General features: G+C 32.9%; 1 long non-coding RNA gene across 2 annotated transcripts; it reads right to left on the reverse strand.

Moving 5' to 3' along the window:
- Positions 1–741: 741 nt before the first annotated feature.
- LOC145094226 (uncharacterized) lies at positions 742–5,193 on the reverse strand. 2 transcript variants are annotated; one of them, XR_013703233.1, is made up of 3 exons: positions 4,904–5,188; positions 4,559–4,669; positions 742–2,871 (listed from the first exon to the last, which is right to left on the reverse strand). It is a non-coding gene; the product is annotated as an uncharacterized LOC145094226 (long non-coding RNA). The 2 variants fall into 2 exon arrangements; XR_013703228.1 differs by having other exon boundaries at positions 742–4,669; positions 4,904–5,193.
- Between the last annotated feature and the right edge of the window lie 1,906 nt (positions 5,194–7,099).

Raw genomic sequence — 7,099 nt, forward strand, 5'->3', positions numbered from 1 at the left:
TTGGATGCAACCGTGTGCAAATGGTTATGCATTTGCTAATACAGAGACCGAAGGTTTTTAGTATGTTAATTTGGATGAAGTCATATCACAAATGGTTATGTGTGTGTTATTTTGGAGACTAGAGGTTCTGTATCTACTAATTTAAAAACTGAATGTTCTAGATTTGCTAACTTAAGGTTCTATATTTGTTAATTGTCTGTGTTTGCAACATACACTTTTGCTTTTGCTAACAAAGATTTTGTGACTGTTAATTTGAAAATAAATAACAATGCAATGCCTAAGATAGTTGTTGACCGTGATATTACTAATATATGACTATTAATGGAAAACATGTCTCAAAAGTATTTAATGTGATTATTATGGATTCAACATGTTTTTTATAGATAACCAAACGCCGAACAAAACCATAGTGAATTGTGAGTGCGGTCTAAACTAACCAACTTGTGAAACCTACAACAAAATCAGGTTTCAGGGGACCAAATCTACCCAAAATCGAAGTACAAAAGAAAAAAAATTATCAAAAGGAGCTCACAACGATGAGAAAAAAATTATGGTCAAAATGGAAAAGTTGATCTAGAAGCAAAATTTTATCAAATAGTATTTTCGGAAAAAAAATAATATATTCTTAAAAAGTTAATACTAAACCTGCTTAAAGTTAAAGCTTCAATATAAAAAAGAGCAAAAAAAAAATTTCAATACCTTTTTAAATAAATAAAATTAGCTTTAATCAACAAAAAGTCACAAAGTATAAGACTTTTTTATATAATTTAACTCTAAAAACAAAGTAATTACAAAAGTTTTAAACTAAATTCATAACAAAATTAGAGTTAAGCCAATGCTATAACTAAAATTTAAATAACCTATAAACATACTATATACAACGTCACTAGGACCCATTGATAACAACTTCTAGCGACTTAAAATATATGACCTTAGTATAAGAGTACCTGGTCAAACAAACTATATAGACAATCTAGATACCCTGAATAGACATGACTTCATGTGACATAATATGTGCACTACATATTATAGAAGTACTATAAACAGATTATATAGACAATCTAGACACAGTTGCATGCTTCCAATTATCTACACACCAATTGCCTCCTCCTCTGTGTCAATTGCTTTCTTTTTTCTGGAGACCCTTGCTGCTGCAGCCTCCTTTATACTTAACATTTGATTTAATGGTTTGATAACCCAAAGGATCTTATCCATATATGCTCGTTATTAGGGTCATCTTCTTCCTCTCCAATCTTGTAGTTATCTGTCTCGTTCCGATTATATTTAATTGTATAGTCATCTGACACCTTATCATTAGACTTGTCAGAGTACCTCTCATGATCATTCAACTTAACCGTCGATGCAAATGGCAATGGCTCATCATCTTCAGCATCAAAAGGCTGGATCTCAACATGTTTCCTTTTCGGCTTTATATCAGCTGAATCCATAGGCTCGATGTTGATCGCCCCCTTTAGTTTCAAAGCACGGTTTGTATTCGGGTTATTATCAAAATTGAATATAAAACTATTACCATTAACTGCAGACACATGCAAGGTAAACATGGTCACTATATATATATATATATATATACCAAAAAAAAATTTGCATAAGTGGTAATCATAATACAGTTACAACTAACCACTAAATGTCTTTGTTAGTTAACTCTTTCTTTTTTATCGTAAATTTTCCAGAAACTAAGACAATAGCTACGGTGTCATCATCGTTGTTGTCGTTGGAGGATCTATTTCCATCTATTTTTAATGTTTAACCGCAGCACTGAAAACAAATCACAAAGTCATAAACAAAACGATAAACTATTTAATCAAAAGAAATAAAAAACACTCTTACTTACATTAATTGATTGTGTTTAATCTTTTTCAGATTTTTCCCAAGTCACAAGCAAAATGATGAAGTTTTCACATACTTCACACACAAAATCAAGATTAAAAATTTTCATGGAAAGATCATATCCTAGCTTAGGTTTGCACTGTCGAACCAACTTATACTTAAGTTGGTTTGACAGTGCAAACCCAAGCTAGGATATGATCTTTCTGTGAAGAATGATTTTGTGTGTGAAGTATGTGGAAACCCCATCACTTTGCTTTTGACTTGGGGAGAATCTGAAAAAACTGAATCGCAATCAATTAATGTAAGTGAGAGTACTTTTTATTTTTTTTGATTAAATAGTTTATCATTTTGTTCATGCCTTTTTGATTTGTTTTCAGTGATGTGGTCAAACATTAAACATAGATGCAAATAGATCCTCCAACAATGACACCGTGGCTATTGTCTCGGTTTTTGAAATTTTTACGATAAAAAAGAAAGAATTAACCAGTAAAGACATTCAATGGCTAGTTGTAAGTGTATTATGATTACTACTTGTGCAGATTTTATTTGGTATATATATGTGTATTTATATATAGTGACCATGTTTACTTTACATGTGTGTGCAGTAATAATTTCACATTCAATTCAGATGATAACTAGAATAAACCATGCTTTGAAGCTAAAGGGGGCAATCAACATCGAGCCTATGGATTCAGCTGATATGAAGTTGAAAAGGAATCATGCTGAGATTCAGCTTATTGATGTTGAAGACGATAAAGATGATGAACCACTGTCATTTGCATCACCGGTTAAGTCGAATGATCATGAGAGGTACTCTGATACGTCTGATGATGAACTGTCGGATCACTAAAACAACTAAATATAACCGGAGCGAGGCAGATGGCTACGAGAGTGACGAGAAAGAATATAACCCTGATAACGAGCATACATACAATCCTCCGGATTATCAAACCTTTAAATCAAATGTTAAGTATGGAGATGCAACCATTGTCATAAATTTCTGGAGGATTGACACTCAGAGATCTGGGAAGAAGATATGCACAAATGTTAGCTCAACAAGCTTTTCAAGAATAGTAGCAGAAATAAACAAACACAATACAAAGAATCGAAAACTCAAAATGGAGTTTAAATTAATGTTTCACTCTAGCTATCCCATGCAGACCACAAACATTGTTGTAAGACCCTGTAACATTCAACTTATTTAATTTTCATATTTTATAGTATTATATATGGATTGTCTAATATTAGTCATATATAAACATGACTTTTTAAATATTTGGGTTATTTAAAGTTAAGCTTATCTATCTATTCATATTCTAAGGTTTTTGTGAAAACTATAAGCAAATGCAATAGTGGAGAACATGATTGTGGGTTTAATGGTGTAACTTAGGTAGTTAAGTAGGTTAGTTTTTAAAGGTGTTTGTAGAAGTAGGTTAGGTTATAGGGTATACCATCTTTCATCTTTCACTTTTTGAGTGTCACGCCAGTTTTTCCTTACTCTCCTTTCATTCACCAAAACGTAGGAAATTGTCACATTTCACTACCTTATATATATATATATATATATATATATATATATATATATATATATATATATATATATATATATACTAGGAAAGTACAAGTGCCGTGCTAAGCACGACCCACAGAGGTTTTATATATATATATATACTAGGAAAGTACAAGTGCCGTGCTAAGCACGACCCACAGAGGTTTGTATCGGAAAACTTACATACATTTTTAAGACAGTTATTGATGTCAGGAATTTAAGTGTTGGATACATAGGAGAAAAGAGCAACAATAAGAAGTAGGGTAAGGAGATTGTAGTCTATAGACACTCAAAAGATAAAGATTTTAAAAAAAAAAAATTCAAAGCAAGTGTATTTAACAAACAAGATTGGTATCCCATCAATATTGCTACAAAAATGCAGGAAAAAAGCTAATAAATCTATTCTGATTTCTAATAGAAACTCTAAAATGATCCAAAGGGGTCCTTTTGAGCAAAACAGAATACTGAACATCCAAAAGAAGACGGACGAATTAGATAAATTAGTGGCTTGAAATCTTGACATACATAACAAAATAGGTGCTTCATGACCTGAATTGTATATTGTTTTACCCCTGTTACTGCAGACCACACCTGTGGAATGCTTCATCTCATACAAAATAAAGTCCAGAATAATATTAATTTAAAAACCTTTATTAATCTATCATTTCCACTTCTAACAACGGAACCTTGTTTGTTAGGGTAAGAGAATTCAAGATCATTAACACTACCACTATGCACCTCAATCTATGTAAGCAAACAAAGTAGAATAAATTATGGAAATCTAATAGAAAATGTGTTTTAAGGATGAAAAATAAACACAATGAAATCATATAGAAGCCTCCAACTGGTTTCGTAGATCATGTGTAATGCAAAGCTATTGTAAACAAAGAACACTGGATGACTACTTAACGAGAATATGAAGATCTTCACAAGGATGTAAAATAGAATTCAAATATTTTTGATTCGTTTGTAGATCTAACAAAGCATTTGGAATGTAAATAAAGACATGGTGGGTGTTTTCTTGGGGTTGCTTTGCTGCACATGAACATTTAGAAAATAGCTTTACAAAATTACTAAACTTTACCTTCTAAATCTAAATTATAACATTAAATTGATAATTATGAGAAATAATGGAAAACAATGTCAGGGAACAGATATCACCTCAAAAACCCTAAAATGGAGGAGGCAACTGTACAGATGGTCTTACATCGAGTATTATTTCTTCCTTTTGCATTCTCCCACAAAATTTTCCACCAACATGCTCACGGATGTCTTCAATCTCGTACAAATCCAATCAAAATCAATATTAAATTGAAGATACTAACCAATTTCTATATCGATCAAGAAAAAACAGGTGATTATTCTCTTGAAATCGGTGCACCCAAATCACAATAAAGATTAAAATGAAAAACCTAGTTTGGAGAGAGATAGAAATGGCAATCTTCAAGTAAAAGAAGTGTATTACTGTGTAAAAAGGCAATCTTCAAGTAAATATCATATTCTTACCATGATCTGGTCACGATGACATAGACGTGAAATGAAAAGAGGAAAACCAATAGAAATACCAGCCATCTTCTTCGTTAAGGGACCCCATTTCCTCAGACATGAGGTTTCCCACATGGTACTCGGAACCACCTTCATTGCACAATCAAAGTATGAACGGGTGGGTAAGTAAGAGTTCAGAATCGTCATGCCTACAGATTGAGAGAAGAGGGTTCGCTGTAAGACCGGAAGGAGCGGAGGAAGCTTCCTCACTTTTTTCTATTTTCTTTTTTTTGGTACCCTCCTTTCCTTGCTTTTCTTCACCTCACCTAGAACCAATGGCACTTCTCTCACTCTTTTTTTTTTTTATTAAATAAAATTAATTTTTTTTATGAATTATAATTTTTAAACTAATGCTAAACATAAATTTTAATTAAAAATAAAAAATATTTCATTAATTAAAATAAAACTTACATATTTTTACCGTTGATTAACGGTTCTTTTTCAAAAAAAAAAAAATGCCCAGCCAATCGCAGCAAGAGAGAGAGAAAGCGGGAGAGGCTTCCCTCTCCGTTTCCCGCACAACGCTTCCCTGCGCCGACGGTGCAGTGTTACGTCGGGTGGGAAGCTTCCTACTGCCGTTCCCCACGCCCGCTTCGTCTGGCCTAATCTGGGAAGGATTTATGGCTGTAAGGAAGTAATATAATAAGGAGGAGAGAGCGGTGGAGAGAGACTGGATTCTGGAAACCTAATCACTTTCAACTAGGGGCGAGCGCGAAGCGGTTCGGTGCGATTATTAGTCAAAACCTCACCACTAACCGCAAATTCAGTTAATCCATTTTCAAAACCGCTTGGTGCGGTTATTTTTGCGGTGCGGTTAGGCGGTTGTTTTTTCTGTGTTGCGGTTATTAACCGTATGGATTTCGTACGGTTATTTTGTGTGGTTTTTAACCACAGTTTATAGCTCAAACGGTTTTAAAAGTTCAAACATATTACTTATAATAATAATAATAATAATAATAATAATAATAATAATAATAAATCATAAGGTATAAGACAATTAACTTAAATCACAAACAATTAATATCTTAAAAACGTCAAATCAATAGTAATTAACAATAAATTTCTTAAATTTGTCTAATTTCACCATTTTACAAAGTTAAACGTAACAAAAAGCCAACACTTTTGTCTTTTACTATTTTATTCATCTTTCATTCATTAAACTTGTCTTATTTTTAATATTTAATATATTAATAATTAATAAAAAAAAAAGTTGTATATAATATAAGCGGTGCGGTGCGTTTTTTTTTTTGCGGTTTTTGAAAACTAATAACCGCACCGCACCGCAAATTTGCGGTTTATGAAAAATAGAAAACCTCACCATCGGTTTTTGTTGCGGTTGCGGTTAATTTTAGTTGTGGTGCGGTTTTTGCTCACCCCTACTTTCAACCTATAGATAAAAAAAATTGCGATTATTTCATGGATTCTATATCTTCTTCAAAGGATGTTAGAGAGAGGAAGAAGATACGTGTGTGAGAACGAAATGGACGAGGAGAGAGAAGTGGTGGTGGGTCTGAGTTGTCATCTTCAATTTGTGAAACGGAAGAAGTGGAGCGGTGGGAGTCGGACCAACTCCAAATCTCTAATGGTTACACAAAAATAGTGTTTTTGTGTGAAAATGTGTTCAAATGGACCACTAAACTCAACACAAAAATGGTGAGATTGAATAGTGACTTCTATATTTTGTGTAACACTATTCATCACACAAAAACAACTTTTTGAATTGTTTAATACTATTTTGGTTAGTTTTATAACTTTTACAACTTTAATAATTATTCTATTCTATATTATAATATAAAAAAATGTTTTTAGTGTAAATGTTTAGTGTGTGGTTGGAGTAAAAAAAAGTTTTGATGTTAAAAATACACCAATTTAGTGATATTTTTAGTGGAATGGTTGGAGTTGCTCTTAGCAGGGCGTCACTGTGGAACAACAGTATGCTTATCTGCAAAGAAACCCATCGATTGATCAATTAGAGAGGAGCGATGGAAGAATGGGCAAAATCGATGGGTAGGTCGTGTTTCCGTCGGTATATTGGGTAATTGGGTAGAGATAGAGGATGGAGGTAGTAGCGTGTTGGGAAAGCAGGGAAGCGGTGGAGGAGATGAAGAGTTGATGAGTCTTCAATGGTGGCACGTTTTCCCATTTAGTGGATGATGA

The sequence above is a fragment of the Lactuca serriola genome, chromosome 1 (assembly GCF_051521515.1).
Source record: "Lactuca serriola cultivar US96UC23 chromosome 1, Lser_US96UC23_V15, whole genome shotgun sequence".
Lineage (NCBI taxonomy): Eukaryota > Viridiplantae > Streptophyta > Magnoliopsida > Asterales > Asteraceae > Lactuca > Lactuca serriola.